Source organism: Zalophus californianus, chromosome 1 (genome assembly GCF_009762305.2).
Source record: "Zalophus californianus isolate mZalCal1 chromosome 1, mZalCal1.pri.v2, whole genome shotgun sequence".
NCBI classification, from domain to species: Eukaryota; Metazoa; Chordata; class Mammalia; order Carnivora; family Otariidae; genus Zalophus; species Zalophus californianus.
In genome coordinates, this window is record NC_045595.1 from 30,833,944 (window position 1) to 30,855,085 (window position 21,142).

At 40.8% G+C, this 21,142-nt stretch overlaps 1 long non-coding RNA gene across 1 annotated transcript in view; it reads right to left on the reverse strand.

Moving 5' to 3' along the window:
• Positions 1-248: 248 nt before the first annotated feature.
• The window catches only part of LOC113918340, a 119,861-nt gene continuing 98,967 nt past the window's right edge, over positions 249-21,142 (reverse strand). The window contains exon 4 of the long non-coding RNA XR_003518527.1: positions 249-353. This is a non-coding gene — a long non-coding RNA (uncharacterized LOC113918340). The remainder of the gene's footprint in view (positions 354-21,142) is intronic.

Sequence of the window (21,142 nt, forward strand, 5' to 3'; positions counted from 1 at the left end):
TATCCAATATACTAACTTAAGCAATAGACAGATAAACAGACAAGTGAGAAGGACACTGGACAACTCATAAATTAGAAGAAGAGCTGAAGACCTAGGCACTGAGAGAGCTATGAACAAGCATATTCAGTGGTCTTGGTGGTAGGAAATCATTAGCAATCTTACCAGGATGCTACCATCAGGTCAATCACCCTCAGCCACCTCATGGATGTGGCTGTTCAAGATCCAAATTCCTGGAGAGAGAGATTTCACTTGTCATCAAGTCAATTCTTGTCATCAGGGACTCTGGACCCCATGACTGACACCCCACTAGATTCACATGGGGTCAGAGTGAGGGGTCAAATTCTCAAAGGATACTGAGAAAACAGAAAGAAAAAATTGTATGAGGGGTGGCTCAGTCGTTAGACGTCTCAGTCGTTAGACATCTGCCTTTGGCTCAGGTCATGGTCTCAGGGTCGGGATAGAGCCCTACATCAGGCTCCCTGCTCAGCGGGAAGCCTGCTTCTCCCTCTCCTACTCCTCCTGTTTGTGTTCCCCTCTCTCGCTGTGTCTCTCTCTGTCAAATAAATAAATAATATCCTAGAGAAAAAAAAGAAAAAAATGTATGAAATAAGTATACATTGCATGTTTAAAATAAGACAAATCATTTTCCAAAAGTAAAACAATTTTAAAATATATAATTCTTAACTTTCTAGAAAGTTCAGAAACAGGCATCTTCTTTGTTATAAAATGGTTTCTTTAGTGTACCTTCAGTCTGACAAATGATGATGGGAGGCCCTTGGGGCCACCTCCAGCTTTTCTTCTTGGGACCTGGCCCTATTTCTGTGTTGGAAGTCAGGAAACTTGCTGTTCCAGGCCTTAATCTACATCTAGAAAATGATTTGGACCTGATGTAGAAGGTTCCCAGATATACCTTAGCTCTCGATGAGCATTTTGATCTTCTGGAAAATCTTCTTTGCCGGATTTTTTTTTTTTTTAAACTGTATCAATCATATCTTGAACAGAGCAAAGTTCAGCCTGAAGTAGAACTATGCCAAGCAGAAAGCACCACTGCCTGGAATCTGGAAGAGTGGGTTTGGGTCCTACCTCTGATATTTGCTATTTTGGACAAGGCAGCTTTACCTTCCTTGACCTCAGGGTTTTTTGGTTTTGTTTTTAAATTTATGTAATGAGGATGTTGAACTAGAGACTTTCTAAAGAAATAGTAGGATAAGTGAACGTGAAAATGAACGTTTTAATACTTAATAGAACTAAGTTCTATTCCATGGATGAGCCTTACTTTGATCCTTTTATTTTTTTAAGATTTCATTTATTCATTTGACAGAAAGAGAGAGAGTGGGGGGCAGGCAGAGGGACAGGGAAAAGTAGACTCCTAGCTGAGCAGAGAGCCTGATGTGGAGCTCGATCCCAGAACCCTGGGATCATGCCCCCAGCCGAAGGCAGATGCTTAACTGACTGAGCCACCCAGGCACCCCACTTTGATTCTTTTAAACACCATTTCAGGACATATAAAGATAGACAAGATGGATACTAATCAAATATTTTCTTCATTACTTTAATTACATTTTTGTTTTGTCTCTAAGAAAAATTCAAATCCCCATTGAGAGCCTGTGGATACTACTGTCTGCTCTGTGATGAAGATGTGATTGTTTTGAATGCCTGAGCAGTCTTGAATGCCCCTTCTCCTCATTACTTCTTCCCTGAGCTGTAAGTTGCTTGGACAATCTGGTGGACACAGAGGGTTAGCAGGCCACCCAGCTTCTGACCCCCATTTTTATTATTTTATCACGAGCAGAAATGTTAGGCAATATTAGCATTCAATCACAACTCTCTGATTTCATTTGAGGCACCTGGGCAACTTCTCCTAATGGAAACATTAAACAACAAGTAAGCATAATTTCTGAAGAAAGAATTTTTTAGAGGGATCTTGCAAATATTACATTTTATTTCCATTTTTATGTCTAATTTAACTTCTTTGGTGGGACCCATAGGGTTTATTGGTCATATTTTGCTAATATTATCCCCTGTGAGGGAAAGAGAAAATTAACATCAGACATCAGGAGCTCTACATACAGTCTCCTTGAAAAATCCAGGCACTCTGCTGGTCTCTAAATATAGAGTCTGAATCCTTGTTCTCAAGGAGACCACAGATGGTGGGGTAGGGAGAGGAGTGCCTTTCCATTATCCATTCAATGCATAATCTACAGGTGTAATCAATACCTACCTGTGAGGCTGGCTAAAAACCACCTTGTGCATAAGCAAGCCCAGCTAGGAGTCCAGTGCCCTGTTTTGCCAGCTGTCAGGTCAGAAAGGAGGTGAAGCAATAGAGGAGATGGATTCATTGTCAGTATGTGTTACATCTCTATCTAAATAATCTGCAACTTTAAGAAAAAAGTTTTTTCCTCCCAGGTACTAGCAAAGTAAGTTCACCAAAAGATAGCCTAATGATCAGACTTATCTGCCACTTTGATACTGTTAGACTCCAGGGAGTAAACATCTCTCATTATTGTAAGAGAGAATTATGGAAGATTTCTCTGTGAACCATAGACAACCTTATTTCCATCTTCATTCTTCCAGGCAGTTGTGTTGAACATGTAAATATTCCTCCTGCTGTGATTATTAGTGCAGGTGGCCAGAGATGCTTTATTTTCAAGATGCTGATGCAGGAAATAGGAATATTGGGAGCACTGCACCAGGTAAGACTGTACCCACTGCCAGGTACTGGTTTAGAGAGTGACAGCATGGGTTGGGACAAGGTTGGAGTTGTACTTTGTCTTAGTCAAGGTTTATTTCCTGTTACAATTAACATATGCCTCCTCAAATTAGCTGAAACATGAAGGCGGTTATAGGAGAAGGATGCAGGAGCATTTAATGGAACACAGGGGTGTTAATTATAGTCTGACCTCCAAAGAGACTGGGTTGAGAAATTAAACATCTATTCTCTGTCTCTCTGAGACCATATGGTCTCTCATTTCCCCTCATTTCATTTCTCTCTTTTCAACATTCCTGCTTTATCTCCATCTCTGTGCATATGGCAGAAAATATCTGTCCCCCGCCCCCTCCCTCCTCTTTCGCCCTCCAACTTGTTCACCTGCCCTTGCCATCACATGTTGAGTCTGAGTAAAGACTGAAACTCCCATATCTTTGACTTCAAATTCCCAGGAAAGATTCTGATTAGCTGAGTTTGGCTTACTTTATCTACCGAAGGTCCAGTCAGCTATTGGAAACCCTACAGCCCAAATATGGACCCCCAACAAACTCAGACCTCATATTAAGAACCCTTCACTGAACATTGTCATGAACACTTCATGTGCATGTCTTTGTCTGAAATTCACAGAAATGCTATTAGGTAGGAATTATGATCCCATTTTACACATAACAACGCAGGTTAAGTAATTTGTCCAAGATCATACATTTGTTAACGGCAGAAGTGGAATTTAAACCCAGCCCTCCTCAACTTCAAAACCCATGCTTTTTACCACTACCCTCTCCTGCTCTAAAACAGGACTTCTCAAATTTCAATCAGCATCAAAATCACCTGGAGGGCTCATCAAAATTCAGATTTCTGGGACCTATGCCCAGAGATTCTGATTCTGTAGGCCTAGGATGGGGCTTACAAATTTGCATCTCTTTTTCTTTTTTTAAAATTTTATTTATTCATTTGACAGAGAGAGGGAAAGACCACAAGCAGGGGGCAGTGGCAGAAGGAGAGGGAGAAGCAGACTCCCCACTGAGCAGGGAGCCTGATGCAGGGCTCTATCCCAGGACTCTGGGATCATGACCTGAGCCCAAGGCAGATGCTTAACTGACTGAGCCCCCCAGGTGCCCCCAAACTTGCATTTCTAACAAACTCCACTATGAAACTGATGCTGCCAGGCAAGGGACCCCACTTCGAGTGGCATCAGTCACGAAGTCAGTATCACAAATGAACAAACCTCTCTGAGTTGTATGCACACCCCCAAAATAAGTATAATAAAAGAAGTTCTGGTGAGTTCATTTACTTGCTTCCTCTAATCCCCTCTAATATTCTACTTTTAACACTACTTTCTAGGAAAGGAAACCCTTCCTGGCATAGGATACTTACATTGTGAGAAACTCTTGGGAGTCCTGGAGATATACACAATGCATAATCTTTGGACATCACTGTGGAAGTTACCTTCCATACTTTTCCCCTCAACCTTCCAGTCAAATGAAAAACAAAACAAAACACTCTGATGCTCATCAGAGAAATAATTCTGAATAATATGGTCTCACAGGGAGATGGCAGAGATCAGTTTCCCGAACTAGGATATACATGAACTTCACTCTTCTCACCCCGCATATTGTTTTGAAAGTTGTTCATATGCACTAATGAGAATGAACTAACTGCAACAAAATACAATATCATGGATGAATCTCACTCACACAATGTTGGACAAAAAAAGCCAAATATGATAAAGTACATACTTTATGGTTCCATTTATATAAAATTCTAAAATATGCCAAACTCCTCTATGGGGATAGAAATCAGGATGGGGTGCCTGCGTGGCTCAGTTGGTTAAGCGTCTGACTCTTGATTTCACATCAGGTCATGATCTCAGGGTCAAGAGATGGAGCCCCACATCAAGCTCTGCACTCATCCTGGAGTCTGCTTGTCCCTCTCCCTCTGTTCATCTCCCCACTTTCTCTCTCTGTCTCTCTCTCAAATAAATAAATAAAATCTTTTTTAAAAAAAGAAAAGAAAAGAAATCAGGGTAGTGGTTGCTCCTGGAGCAGGAGAGCAACCGAAGGGCACAGAGCAGAGCCAGGGGAGAGGGGTGGGAATGACCTATTTCTTGATTTGGACGTGGGTCATGGGCATGTTCAGTTTGTGAAAATTGATCAGCTCATACATAAATGAACTGAGCACTTTTCTCTGTGTATATTCCAATATAAAGATTCAGAAGAGGTAAAAAAAAAAAAACCTCAATTGTGGACAAGCAGAATATAAAACTACATTGAGAGCTTTATCATAAATGTGCTGCCAGACTTTCACACCTGGAAAGAGTAAGCTTGAAAGGAAACACCCCAAAATGATAACCATGGCTGCCTCTGGGTAGAGAAAATGTAGGTGACTTTATTTTTTATACCTTTCTGCATTGTTTAAATTTTCTACAATATGTATGTATTACATTTACAAAGATGTTTTAACCTACTAAGTTTTTATTTAGAAGCTTTTACTTAAAAACAAATCAGTTTTATTAAGGTAGAAGCAAATAAGAGGACCAGCCCCAACAAATTCAGAAAAAGAAATTCCAGGTCTACAAATGCCTATCTAATACAAATGTCAAAACAAAAAAAGTGACCATGGGAATTGAGGGGCCTTGACATTCACTTTATCCCCCATAAATGATTATTTCCAAAAGGTCACTTTCAGCTTCTACTGGTATTTGTAAAGCGAGATTCATGAGGGAAAGGCCCTTCGCAAGTGAGGAAATGGTCATTTCATGAGGTTTGCAAAACAGGGTATGAGTGTCCAAGGACCAAGTGATAAACAGAATGATAAATGACATTTTAGACCAAAGCTCAGGAATGTTAAGAACTCCAGGAAACCCATCTCGTGCTTCCTAGTACTTTTAATATTTGTGACAGTGATAAAATTGAATAAAAATATAGATGTGTCTGAATTTTAAAAGCATTCTTTCATCATTTCCCCTTGAAGCTCTAGAAGGGTGAAGTTTTTCAAAGAGGTTATACTTTTTTATGTTAAGAATCACAACGTGTTTGACTAAAGGAACAATAAAAGTTTCTTGAGAGTCAAAGAGAAAAAAAGAAAGGTGGTGTGATCTTCCATTCTGGTCTCTAAATATTTCCTAAAGTTTCACCAGCCATGGCAACATCAAACACACAAGGAAGAAAGAGGAATCAGTGGGGAAGAAAGACCAGTGCTGAGCTGGCTGGCAAGTTACACTACTTTGCTACATTTTGAAGGCAATTTTTTCAGGGCTTCATGGTTATGCTCTCCTCCCCTAAAAACTCTTCAATGACAATGAATTATCCAATGATAGATATTTGATAACAGACACACACACGCATGCATGCATGCACACACACAAAGCAATATGTGTGTATGTCTATGTGAGCAGTGGTATAGCATACCAGTAAGAACATAGGCTCTGGAATCAGTCTCCCTGCATTTGAAACTTCTGGTCACTGTGCGTGTGACTTTGGGCAAGTTTTAACTTGGCTGAGGATCAGCTTCCTTGGCCATAAAATGCAAGTAATTTGTATTCCTTCCTTACTAGGTTATTTTGAGGATTATGAAAATTTATTTTTTTCTTTTCTTTTTTTAAAGATTTTATTTATTTGTTTGAGAGAAAATGAGAGAGAGAGAGAGAGAGAGAGAGCTCATGAGAGAGGGGAGGGTCAGGGGAGGAGCAGACTCCCCGATGAGCAGGGAGCCAGATGAGAGACTTGATCCCGGGACTCCGGGATCATGATTTGAGCCAAAGGCAGTCGCTTAACCAACTGAGCCACTTAGGCGCCCCTTCTTTTCTTTTTTCTTAGATTTTATTTATTTATTTGAGACAGGGAGAGAGAGAGCAGGGGGAGGGGCAGAAGCAGAGAATCTCAAGCAGACTCCACACTGAGTACAGAGCCCGACATGGGGCTTGATCTCATGACCCTGACATCATGACCGGAGCCGAAACCAAGAGTTGGACGCTCAACTGAGTCATCCAGGTGCCCTGGGGATTATGAAAAATTATACATAAGGCAGTTATCAATTGACTGTCTCTTAGCTCTAAATTCACCCTTTAATACCCACTGTACAATAATGGATAGAAGCTTTTTAAGTATTTTTCCTTTACAGTGAGCACAGTGTTAAGCTTTCTCAAAACAGGGCACTGGTGGGACACTGCAAGAGGAAAAGGGCTCTACTGCTGGTTGCAGAGACTGCCCTGACAGTCATTGTATGGATGGGAGGACATCCAATGGGGCTCTGCCCTTGTAGTGAGCCCAGAATCTGGGTTCTCGGTGAGCTCACAGTCCCAGGTAGACTCACCTTTCTATGGTCCCTTCAATAGGACACTGACACCTAGACTTTCCGCCCATACCTCCCTGCGCAAGCTTGCAATGCCCAATTACAAGTTACACTCCACCTTGCCCCAAGGGTTGCTTCCTGTTTGCTCAGCAACTATAGACTAGCTCTTGCCCAACAAACCAGGGAATTTTTCTACCATCTGGTGAGCAGCAACTACACTTTCTCCAGTGGGGTCTGAACCCCAGCCTTGAAAGGGGACCCAAGTTTGTCCCTTTTGGGTACTCTCCCTCAGCTCTCCTACCATATAGAGTTATTTTATATCTTATAATTAATCTTTTATCATAGGAATGAGCAAATTTTTCATGTAAACAACAGAGTTATAAAAGCAGGAGAATCTCAGGATCAGTAAGACAGCCCAGGCAAGCCAGGGGTCTCTTTTTACACAGCCTGTGATCTAAGACTTCTTTATATTTTCAAGCAGCTGGATGAAGAAGAACACTAGGTATATTCTGTATTTTCTTAAGCTAAAATGTGTGGAGCTTGACCTTTTGAATGTCCTCCAATGGACTAAACAGATATATGTAGACAGAAAGCATATTTTTTAAAGATTTTATTCATTTATTTGAGAGAGATAGTGACAGAGATAGCAAGAGAGAGCATAGAGTGGGGAGGAGAAGGAGAAGCTTCCCTGCTCAGCAGGGAGCCCAACGTGGGACTCAATCCCAGGTCCCTAGGATCATGACCTGAGCCAAAGGCAGCCACTTAACAACTGAGCCACCCAGGCGCCCCAGAAAGCATATTTTTTAAATAAAGGAACAGAATAACAGTCACTAGAGGTGGGAAGTGAGGCTGCAGGTCTGTATGCAGATAATTTAAAAGTAAATATCTACTTTTTAGGGCTTAAAAAGTCCTTTAGCCATTTTTACTGATTTAGACACTAGGCATGAGTCTTTAGCCCAATTTCTTGACCCTCTCTGTTTTTATCCATTTACTCACTGATCTCTAGCAAATTAAAAAAAAAAAAAGCCTATTACTTTATTATAAAGAGTAGTTCATCTCTCTGTAGGTTAACCTCTAAATTCAGTTTGGAATCTCTCTTGCACATCCAGAGATTCACTAATGTACTCAGTTAACAGAGAACCTTGTTCTCCAGAGAGAAAAGTAATAGACTATGGCATACACAAAGATGCATTGCCCAGTTCATCAAGGAAGGACTTGGTGTCCACTGTGGGAGAACAGGGTCAGCCGACAAGGTTGCCCTCAGTTGCAGAAAGCCTCCCTACCTGAGATCATGCCCTTCCTAGGGAAGCCTGCATTGATTGATTCAGCAAGGTGGCAATATGAAGGGCCAACCATCTTGGTTATTCAAGACATTCTTACAGGCATAATTTGCCCCAAAGATTCCCTGCCAAGTTGACCAAGTCTTGTTAGGCTTGCATCACAGTTTGATTTTTCCTCTTCCCAACCTGGTCCTTTCCCTTCCCTTCAGAGGTATTGATCCCTCATGAAAATCTTGCATGTTAAACTCTGACTCAGCATCTGTTTCCAGAGAACACAACTGGCAACAGACTTATGTTCCCATTAACATGAAATAATCTATATTTATTCAGTACATTCTTGAGTGCCTACTTTATGTCAGACACTATATTCGGTAGTGGGGTTATAGTAGTAAAATGATACATCTGTGGTTTCTGCCCCACAGAGTGTGAGGTCTGGTGGAAGAAACAGACAAAACCCAAACAAATGAATGAGCATGAATGGGTGTATGAAAGAAGTGCTTCAGTTTATGTTGTGGTTGACTGGTTAATATTTTGTATACCTTCAGTAAATTGACCCAAGCCAATTTACTTTGGATCTTTGGACAGAACTTGCTTATGGAATATTGGACAGCCAGTTGTCCCTTTTTTTTTTTTTCAGTTCAATGACTTTTCTCTCTGTCTTCTCATTCCTTATTAAGAAAATCATTCAGACTGAAGCTTTCTAGTTTTAGACATGCCCATTGGCAATTGGAGCATCTAGTTTGGAGACATAATTGAAAAGACTAAAGAATGCACTGAGGACCTTTTGGCTGATAGATGCTGAAAAAGAAGCCAAGGTAGTTTGTTCAAGATTTCTGGAATACCAGAAATCTTATCTAATTATAAGAGATGGTATTTATTTCCTACTGACTCAAACAGTGGCAAGGTTTTAGTCAAGGTGATTTAAAGATTAGAGAGAGAGGTGGAGGCTTGGGGCATACTGGAGAGAAAAATTGGTTATTCTGCCACTAGCTTTTACTTTGCATTGTTTTTAGCTTCCAAAAACACTTTGAGTTGAACTTTTTGTCCCTTGGGAATTGGGCAGGCTCCAGAAAGAACTCATGCAGATTAGTTGTACATTTCCTCATTAAGTGTTATCTTTCTAAGCTCCCTAGTGGTAAATTAGCTAGTTTTGAAGAGTTATTATTGCATCCAAGCCATCATGGATGCTTTGGGATTATGATGTAACCCAGAAATATTAACCCCCTCATATGGATGCCTAGAGTCTTGGCAAAGTTTTCCCTAGCTAATCAATGTTTGAAATAAATACATAAATAATAATAATTGTTAACAATTATTGAATGTTTACTATATGCTGAGCACTGAAGTACATGATACATACATTTTCCCATTCAATACTCACAAGTATCCTACAAGGTAGGTATTATCACCATCTCCATTTTATAGAGGACAAAAATGGGGCTTGGATAGGTTAAATAATTCACCTAGAACATATAGTTAATACATGGCAAAGCCAATATAAAACCTCAGTATACCTGACTCCAAAACCACTATAACATTCATAATAAAGTAAGGTCCTATTCATTTGGAAGCCACCAAATCAAAGTTTCTATTGTAATTGTTCCATATTCAGCAACTCATGACATCCTGTTTATACACTGCTTTCCATACTATTCTCATCAGCCTTTGTGTCTAGAATAAAAAATGGCGCAGTCCAGTCCATCTTAATTCAATCCACTTAGAAGATTCATATGGCCCATGAAGTGTTTTAGTTTCTGGGAAGAGGCAAAGATGAATAAGAAACATTTCTTGCCCTCAGTGAAGTAAGAGTCTATCAAGGGATTTTAGTCTTTATCATCTTGGGGTCTGTACTCCCCATTTCTCATTCCTTCTCTTTAGAAACTAGACCACGGAGGAAATGAAAGGACACTCACCTAGGAGAGCCTTCAGCTCAGGTCATGATCCCAGCATCTGGCATGGAGCTCCTTGTCAGGGCTCCTTGCTCATCAGGGAGTCTGCTTCTCCCTGCCCCTTCCCCAATTTGTGCATGCACACACTCTCTCTCTCAATCTCTCTCAAATAAATAAATAAAATCTTTATTAAAAAACAAAAAAGAAAGAAAGGAGACTCACCTAAAGCATTACTGAGATAACAGTTCAGGACTCAATGTGATATTTGGCAAAGAACCAAGTAAATCTCCCTGACTCTCATGAAAATGGAACCCAAGGCCCCTGCCTCAATCATACTATTAGTATTAAGTATGCAAAGCCAGTCCATTACATGATTACACTATAATGGACAACATTTCCTTTGGGATATGGTTCCAGTCACCATCTGATCAACCCCATCTTTCAGGGGATACTACCATGCAGAAAATATGCCCCTAGCAGTCATATTTGAACTGCATAGCCCTATCCCAACCATAGTTGGTTAGTCAATGGATCAACAGTAACCCAAGCTGAGTCAATCAGATTATTTTCCCTGGAATTTTTTGTATACCCTATCCTTGTGAGTGGCTGAACCAACAACACCTAAACTTGGGGGCCATGGAGTTACCATACATTTGTATGTGACAAGGAGCAAAGAAAACCTTTCTGCAACTAGAAGACAAATAATACTGGTGTGAAGGGAAGCAGCCAGGAGAAATGGAAAGAAAGTCATGAAATTCTGATTGAATTTCTGGTTCCAGCCTGGTTTTCTAAATTCTGGTTACAATCCCCAAGTCATTCCTTTATTCTTACAATAAATTTCCATTTCTGGGCATAAGCTAGCTTCAGTTGGTTTCTGTCACTTGTCATCACTGACACTTAGTGCAGAGATTAAACTTAATCTTTACCAGAGCTGCCACATACACTTAACACACTGCACAATGTTAAGGGGTGTTAGTCACATCATAGTTTGCATTATATAACCATACACAGAGACACTGACCTCCGAGGTCATTGAGTCCTTGAACGATACATTTCCTGTGTTCAACTCAATTTATCAAATACTGACTGAGCACTTATTCTATGCCAGAGATTGCACTAGGTATAGGATACAAAAATTAAAAATAAAAATGGGTCCACAGGGTTATAATCTAGGAAAGCAAACCAATGAAAATCAGTCACAACATAACGTGACATAGATGACACAGAAGAATTTCACAGGGAAAAGTCAATATCTACCTCAGGGAGGATCAGGGGAGGCTTCAGAGAGGAGGAATGCCCAAGCAATTTCCAGCAGTGAGGACAGCAGATGTAAAAGTGTGAATAAGTGGAATTGCATGGTATGTTTACAGAACTCTGGATGGTTTTCCGGTTCCTGAAGGTAGAAGGAGGGTAAGGTATGGTGCAGAGCTAGAGGGAGGAGCAGATGACAGTCCACAAGGAGTTTTGCCTACCAGGCTTAGCCATTGTACATTATGCTGTAGACCGAGGCTTCTCACATTGTAATAAGATACTGATCATCTGGGGTTTTGTGAGAATGTAGATTCTGATTCAGTACACCTGGGGTGGGACTTGAGCCTTTGCACTTTCTAACAAGCTCTGTGGCCATGTCAATGCTGCTGGTGCATAGACCAAATCTAGAGTAACAAGGATTTAAGCAATGGGACACTGAAGGCTATGAAGCAGGGAATCATATGGCATTCCAGAAAGATCACCCTGCTGTACTGGGATGGTCATATTAGACCAAGAAGTGGGGAAGATTTACGCAGGAGAGCAATTAGGAAGATATTTCAAGATCCATGTAAGAAATGATGAAGACAGGAATTAGATTTACTGTGCCAACCTGAGTACGTAGTGTTAAGAAGAAGAGCTATTCCTTTACTTTCCTGATTTTGTCCAGACTTATGCTACAAAATAATGAAGAATTTTAGATTTATGTTCTTAAATTGCACAATATATTTGTTGAGTGTTTATTTTTTTTAGTCCATTGCATTTTTAAAGCCCATTTTAAAACTGTTTTCATTTCAATGTACAAAATCTACTCTTGATAATTTGCAATCAAGTGGTTGTTTCAAGTGGGCTAGATTTTGTGCTAAAATAGGTTTGTGATGAAATTAATTCTTCACAGGGAAATGGAGGGTGTTGTCATTTTAACTAGGGACAAATTCTGGCTCCAAGCAGACCAGAAGTGAGGTGGCACCTTGGTTTGCATAAGAATCACCTGGAGGGATTATTAAAAATGCAGACTCTCTCCCACCCCTCACCTTCCCTCATCCTTATTTTTGTATGCCTTCCTTGGGCCCAGACAGCTGCATTTTTAACCAGCATGTTCAAGAGAATCTGATGCAAGTGATATACCCAAGAGAAATTGAGAAATACTACTAGCTCATTTTGGCAAAAACTAACTGCCTTCCTGTAATGTGTAGTCCTTACCCTTTACTGACTAATATACCAAACACACAGACAAGATGGTCCCTGCTCTTAAGAGCTTATCTTCTCAATGAGTTAAGTGATAAGGATGTTTTATGTCTCTAACCAAGACCCTTATTCCCACACCATGCTTATAAAGACTCTTGTGTCTGGTAAGGCCCACATTACATAACCACCACTAATAACCCAAAAGTAATTTCAAAGTGTTTTAATATTCATTTTTTTATTTGATCTGTGAAATAGGTAATGAAACTCTTATTTTCCAGATCTGGATAGAAAACCTTAGAGATAGCATGGGTCTTGCTCAGCATCACAAAATCAGTTAGGGGCAGAAACACTGCATCAGAATTTTGCTATATATTCAAAGCAAGTAAGGCAAGGAACAAGAAATTCTTGTGGTCAGTTGCCCTTCCATGTATCCCTGAACATCTGTAGTTTTCGACACTGGCTAATGTGAGGATCACCCTGAGAGCTGCTTTTTTCTTAATTAAAAAAATTTTTTTTAAAGATTTTGTTTTTGGGGTGCTGGTGGCTCAGTCGGTTAAGCATCTGCCTTCGGCTCAGGTCATGACTGCGGGGTCCTGGGATCGAGGTGGGGCTCTCTGCTCAGCAGGGAGCCTGCTTCCCCCTCTCCCTCTGCCTGCCACTCTGCCTGCTTGTGCTCTATCTCTCTGCATCAAATAAATGAATAAAATCTTTAAAATAAATCTATAAATAAAATAAATATTTTACTTTTATTTATTTGACAGAGAGATAGTGAGAGACAGCACAAGGAGGGGTAGGATGGGGCAGAGGGAGAGGAAGAAGCAGACTCCCTCTTGAGCAGGGAGCCCAGGACTCTGGGATCATGACCCGAGCTGAAGGCAGTCGCTTAACCGACAGAGCCATGCAGGCATCCCCACCCTGAGAGCTCTTAAAAACCCTGATGCCAAAGCCACACTCCAGAATCAGGTGGAAAACAGTATCAGTATTTTTTAAAGCTGCCCAGACAATTCCAATGTGCAGCCAAGGCCGGGAACTGCTGTGGAGGCAACCTCTGTCAGAGGTGGATTTGCTGTGGTTCTAAGGAAGCTTAAGCCTTAGAGGTCTTCTCGACACCTGGGTGGCTCAGTCGGTTAGGCATCTGCCTTTGGCTCAGGTGATGATCCCAGGGTCCTGGGATGGAGCCCTGCATCGGGCTCCTTGCTTGGCGGGGAGCCTTCTTCTGCCTGCTGCCCTCCCCCTTCCCCCAATAAATAAACAAACAAACAAACAAATAAATAAATAAAATCTAAGAAAAAAAGTCTTAGAGGTCTTCATTTCCTCACAGACTGCTTACAAGGATGCATATTTAAATTTGTATTCATGATTTTTCTTTATTTTTCTCAATGAAGGCCCTTTGTGTCAGTGGGGTCCTCTAAGAAGCAGACAATTGATGTGCAAAATGTTCACTGAGAGAAGGATGAAGGGGAAGGGAGTGGAAGTGGGTGGCAGAGCCTTCAGATCTCAGTGCGGGTCTCCCCTTGTGAAGGGAAAGAAGGAAGAACTGGATCTGGGACAGAAGGCAGGGGAATCAGGATTGGGTAGGAAAAGCCTCAGAATGTAGAAAGTTATAGAAAGTCTTGGCCAAAGGGCCATCCCTGAACAAGATTACTCTTTAGACGTGTGGAATAGAGCAGAAACAGTACAGCTTTGGCACCTCTCTTGGGCTCAGTTACTAGCTGCAATAGCCAGACCTCAGCACGGATGTCACAGCAGATCTAAGATGCCATCAGCCCACTATGAATCCTGCAGCGGTCGGAGGGGCACATCTCCATGGCCACTACACCTCTCATCTCCAGAGACTTCACAACCCCTCTTCGTCTGGATTGTCAGTTCAGGAAGTAGGGAATTGATTGCACAGCACCATGCTTAACTTGGAGAATTTCCAGTAATAATTCATGGGCTGCATGCACAACCTTCTTCCTTTTTTTTTTTTCAAAAATTCACTGAGAAAGCTTAGCTGTGATGTGCAAGTGTTTTCTCTCGAGTGAGTAAACATTGAATGACTAAACACCACCAAGGTGGTGATCAATCTGTCAGCCTTTTGTCTTCAGGGACCTGCCATTCACGAAAACAGGTGAAACTTGGATTTATTCATTCAGCTAGTCAAACAACGATTTTCCCTAAGTGCTTTTCTATATGTCAAACGCTACGTGATGCTGGGTGTTCAGGATACAAAATCTGGTTCCTGTTCTCATGAAGCTTATAACTTAGTGGGGAAGATGGACCAAAAGCCAATGAAGGTAGAAATAAATAAAATGATTACAGCTTATAACAAAAGTGTTAAGAAGTATACAAAGGGCTTTGACAAAGAGTAACTCAGATGGGGAGATATTTTAGATAGGCTTGTTAGAGAAAGCTTCACTGAAGTAGGGGACATTTAAATAGAAACTTCAACTCTGGGGGATGAGAATAGGGACAGGGAGGGCGAAGGGGAGTGTTCCTGATAGAAAGGAAATCTTGGTTTGTTCCAACTGTTGTTCTAAATCTGGTGTGACTAGAGCACACCGACCAATGGGAACCCCGACAAAGAGTGATTTTGGAGAGGTAAGAAAGTCATATGCACCTCATGGGCTGTGGCAGGAAGTCTGAATTAATTGTATTTTAAGTGCAAGAAAAAAGTCATGGCAGGATTTTAAGCAATACATCAGTGTCAGTGGGAGTAGAGGTAACATGATATATCACTTTTAAGGGGATTACTTTGGTTTGTGGGAATGGATAAAGGGGAAAGAGGGGAAGTAGAGGAACCAATCAGCAGACGGAATCTTGAGATTTGGTGTTGGGTAGATGGCCCAGAGGGAGTGGGAGCTCATTAAATCCTTCCAATATCTTTTTCCTATAGACTATCTCAGTAGCTTGGAGAACAGCAGCTAGGTTTAGAATATAATAAGACATCAATTCCAGAGTGTATTTGAGGGCAACTTTAATAAATAACACCTATGAGTTCATATTACAAATTAAAAATGCTTCCCATTATTATGTTTTAAACTCATTTTTTTATCTTGATTCTTTTACAGTATAACTTGAGTTAGATAGTTGTAGTAAATAACACTTTACATTTCAGTATTTGTAATTGCTTGTGATACTTTCTCAGCTCTGTGTGGCCAACAAAAAGAAACCCCATAATTTATTGAGCTCCTACTAGATGCAAGGCACTGTATGAAGATAGAGACACGGAGGTAAGGAAAATCAGCCTTGAACAACTGAGGACCCATCCAAGATCATGTCACTTACATGATACAGAACTAGGATTGGAAACTTGTCTACCTGATTTCAAAAGCTTGTGTTGAACTACTAAGTATATTGCCTAAAGATCATTTTGCATCCTTTTTTTCCCTTGAAGCATAGGAAGGAGAGTTTTTTATGTCAACATGGAAACAGCACAAGTTAGGATTCCTCTGCCCAATCCAGTTCTGTATGCATTAGGAAAAGCCACACTTCTGGGTGTGAGGTGTCTGTCTTTATAAACTAGAATTCACCCTCTGAAGATTTTTCTTGCTGATCTTACCACATGCTGGCTGCCTTCTGAAACCAAACCACAAATTCCTGTTTCATAAGTAGACGAACCTCAGCGTCCCTAGAGACATCCCTCAATATCCCACTTGTGAAACGTGACCTGCTTAACATTTACGTTAAACCCTTCCCAAAGGTATATTTGTGGTTCATTTAAAACATGTTCCATCTTATTCCCTAAGTAAAATAAGTCATCTCTCTAAGCATGCCTTATATCAATATAGTGTTTTGCAGCTTGTAAAGCACTTTTGCTTTATATCATTTGATCTTTTAGGGACAACTACCACAGGTGCTATCATCTTCTTTTTAACAGATGAGGAAATTGATTCTCAAAGAGTTCCATGATTCTTTCAATCAAGGTTCTAGCTCTAAGAAGGGTAGGGCTAGGAGGAACACCTGGGTGTAACAATTTCAACACCCCTTACAAAAACTAGAAGTAAAGAAGTGGGAAATGGTTATAACCATTATTATCTAGAGTAAGTTAATCTTATAGATAGATGCATCCCCGTATCAGGGGGAACACTGGACATCTTGGGGAAAGGACTGATTGGTAAAATGTCTGTAGGTATTTGCAAGAATGGTATAAATAACAGAAGTGTGAATCTCTTCTATACTTAGCTGCTTCTGGCAGTATCGCTACTGATTTCCCGTCACTGTTTCCATTCATTGCTCCTTTCATTCACAGCTGGCTTCTGTCAAGGATTCTTTTCCTCCCATGCATTAAATTCCATTCCATTCAGAATCAGCTTGAATCAAATATAACCATGAGAGGTGCCTTATGGAGAATACAGAGGCCGTGCCCATGCTTTGATTTGCAATGGAACACAGAAGGAACTGAGGCCGTGGAAAACTACAAAAAAGCCAGACAGGGTGTCAACTCATTCTTCAAACAATGAAAGGGATCTCTTGAAGCAGCAGAACCAAGCCTGTTTGGTAAAGCCTAAAAGGTAGAATCAAAAGTCATAAGTAGAAATCACTAGCCATTCCATCCACTCATTCATCCAACAAACTCTGAAAGAGAGACTCTTGAAAATCAGTATTTTGATCTAATTGTAGGATTCATTAAAGGTTTTCCTAAGGAAAGGCCATTTAAATGAACACCTGAAGGAGGCCTTCATCATAGCCAGATGAACACTGGGAACCAGCATTCCAAGCAGAGGCAACTGAAAAAGTGGAAAGAACTTGGTACTTTCAAGGAGCTGAATGGAATTCTGTAGCTTACGTAGCAAGGGGGGCCCTTATTGGAGAGAGTGGAACCAGACCATGAAGGTAGGCCATGATAAAGCAAATTGGTTTTAGCTGGCTGTACATAATACAATTCTATCACACAGATCTGTCCAGAAATGGACCAGGCTTCTGATGAACAAGGATGTGTCAGAAGAAGCCGGGTGATTCTCAGGAAGAACACTGGTTAAAGAAATGAAGTGTGAGACAGGGTGGAAGGAGGAAGAGTGGACTGGTCACATGATGTGTCAGGTCTCTTCCAGTGTTGAAGGTCTATAATTCCATTATTCTGACAAATATCCAATGTGGCCATTTAAATTTTTTAGAAATTCCAAGGTTGTCTGTCTGTCTGTAGCAAATTTTACATGCAACAAACCTTGGGGCTTTAGATGTTGTTAACAACAAAAAATAAACAAAATGGCAAGAGGGGAAGAGGTGTATGGTGGGAGTAGAGGACTGTAGATGGTGTGGTGGTAAAGATTATAGACTTGAGGTCAATGCTCTTAATGTGGGGTTCAAATTCCAGTTGCTAGATTGATGACCTATAATATTAGTTTGGTTGCTACGTATATGGGCTCTTGTTTGTTTACTGCTGTACTCCAGACCTTATAACAGCACCTGGCACTGCAATAAATATTTGTTAAATGAATGAGTAAATGAAAGCTCCTGCTATGGTGGTCTGCCCAAGGCTGCCCCTCAGTTGTTGCAAAATGGTGATTTCTTTATTTCTGTCCATAAATTCCTGGCAAGGCCTGAGAGAGGCAGAGAAAAAGAAGTAATGAACTCCTACATCCAAACTGCCAATAAGCCCTTCATTCCCAGGGAAGGGAAATCAGCTGTCCTTTTTCCCTTTGTGTCTCCCTGAGGCTCAGCTCTGGTCATTTCTCTTTTCCTTCAAGGTTGCCTGTGATATTCATTTGACCTGATTTCTCCTGTACAGTGTTATAACTGATGATTAGCAAGCTCACCCTTGCCTGGTTTTGAGGAGCCAGCTAAGACTTTGCCTATGGAGATCCCTACCTCCAGCATAAACACTCATCCACTTTATTGGCTCAGAGTATAGAGTACTGCACCATCATGGGCATTGTCCAATGCAGCCAGAAGGAAGCTCTGTGCTAACTGCGAACAGCAAAGAAGAAAAGCTGAATAAGGAAGCAGAGTGCCTGGCAGCACATCCTTCCTCTAGTGCTTCCTGCCCTGGACCAGACCCCAGGCATTCCAGCAAAGTCTCTGCATGATCTAGAGCTCCTGGAAATGGTCTGTTAAGGACAAGACTCTCTGCCCAGTAAACAATAGTACATTAAAAGGGCAGAGTCTCCTCTGTTGTCTGGGTTTCCTGAGATTCACCCTGTGCCCACTGGTTTCAGTCTGGGTCCTCTGCAGTTTGAGGATGCGGATAGTAAACTCTGTCATGATTACAGGAAGAGGGATCACAGGAATGCTATAGAAAGAGGCCTAGAGCCAGAGCCAGCTAAGGGTTATTATTTATTAATTGTGACGAGCCAGGCACAGATATCATGCATGGCAAACACAGTGATGAGCCACCCAGATCCCCCTTCCAGCTGTGGCTGCAGCTACTGGAAGTGCAGCTGGCAGGCAGCCTTCTCCCATCAGCCCTTTGTGACTTGCTCCAGCTGCAGAGAGCTGCCTTCCCCCAGTGACTCACAACCATGACTGATCAAGGTCAATCTACAAAGGCTGGACCATCAGGACAGCTCTGATGGGCCATTTTTTACTCCAGAGCTCCCTTTGGGTCAGCTGAAGCCGTCCCTGGACCAGCATAGCAGCTTGACTTTTCCCTCTGCCCAATCCTGCTTCTTTCCCTGCCCTTCATTAGGGGTTGGTCCCAGGCCCTCTTCTTAAAAAGATCTTTTACATGTTAAACTCTGCCTCAGAGTCTACTTCAAGGTGAATTCAACCTGTGACAGCAATGGTGGGTAAAAAGGATCGACATGTGACTTGCCCCGTGCTCACCAAAAAGGATTCTGGACCCGCCCACTCAGTTTCCTCTCCTGAAAAGAATCCCATAAATATGTAGGAGGAAGAAGCTGTTGGAAGGAGAGAGATGAGAGGATTTGGGGTGTTGTATGCTTGTACTAGGTGACTGGAGGGCAGCTGAAGACTATAAAGGATGAGGATGTCTTCTCCCCCCACATATTTCTATAGTGGCTTAAAACACAAGTAAATGCCTTGTTGTTTTGAAATTATTTTTCAGTTTTCAGAGGAGTGTGTTCTTAGACCACGATGCTGCTCTTAATCTGGGCTGTGTGGGTCATGGCTTCAATAGGGTTACAGTCACAACAACTTTTAGCATTATTATGCCCATTTTATAGATAAAGAAACTGAGGTGAGAAAGGCTACCTTTTAGGATCGATTTTACTTCTATGTGACCTTGAGCTATTCATTTAACTTTCTCAGACCTTGTGGTTGAAAGACAAATCTTAAATGCCAACGATGCAAGGAAATGAACTAAACATTGAAATCCTTTCCAATTCTAAGATTCCCAATTCTTTATAGAATTAATAATTTAAAAGTATTTTCCAATGTTAATTGTGATAGGATTATATGCAATTAATCAAGTAACTGCAGTCAGTTTTACTTCTTTACTACCTATAAGCTATGCCTACATCATATATGTATGGATTATATCTAGTACCTTGTAAATTATGCAGGGATGTACTGTTTTCCCAGTTTACATCTGGAGAAACTCAGGATCAGAGAAATGATTTATTAGTACAAAGATATTACTGCTTAATTTTAGATCCAGAACACAGACTCAGGTTTCCTGATACTTCTAATACTTATTCCATACTATTACATTAATTCTCTCTAGTCTTATATTAGTTATCCATTACTGCATAACAAATTATGTTAACACTTAGTGGCTTACAGTAACAAATATTGCTAATTTCCCACAGTTTCTGAAAGTCAGGGGGAGGCTTAGTTAAGTGGTTCTGGCTCTGAGTCTCTCATAAGGTTGCAGTCAGGATGTCAACTATTCGTGAAGGCTTGAGTGGAACTAGAGAATCCACTTCCAAGATGGTGCACTCTTTTTTTGTTTTTTTTTATTATGTTATGTTAGTCAACATCATTAGTTTTTGATGAAGTGTTCCATGATTCATTGTTTGCATACAATACCCAGTAAGATGGTGCACTCTTTTGGCTGTTGACTAGACACCTTCATTTCTCCCTGGCTGTTGAAAGGAAGCCTCTATTTTTTTTTAATTCTTTATTTAAATTCAATTTAGTTAACATATAGTGTATTATTAGTTTCAGGGGTAGAATTTAGTGATTCATCAGTTGCATATAACACCCATTGCCCATTACATCAAGTGCCCTCCTTAATGCTCAATTACCCCATTCCCCCACCCACCGCCCCTCCAGCAACCCTCAGTTTGCTGCCTAGAGTTAAGCATCTCTTATGGTTTGCCACCCTCTGTTTTTATCTTATTTTATTTTTCCTTCCCTTCCCCTATGTTCATCTGTTTTGTTTCTTAAATTCCATATATGAGTGAAGTCATATGGTATTTGTCTTTCCCGGACTGACTTATTTCACTTAGCATAATACCTTCTAGTTCCAGCCATATCATTGCAAATGGCAAGATTTAATTCTTTTTGATGGGTAATATTCCATATATATATTGTGGATATGGATATAAATATATATATATCCCACATCTTCTTTATCCATTCATCTGTTGATGGACATTTGGGCTCTTTCCATATTTTGGCTATTGTGGGCATTGCTGCTATAAATATTGGGGTATATG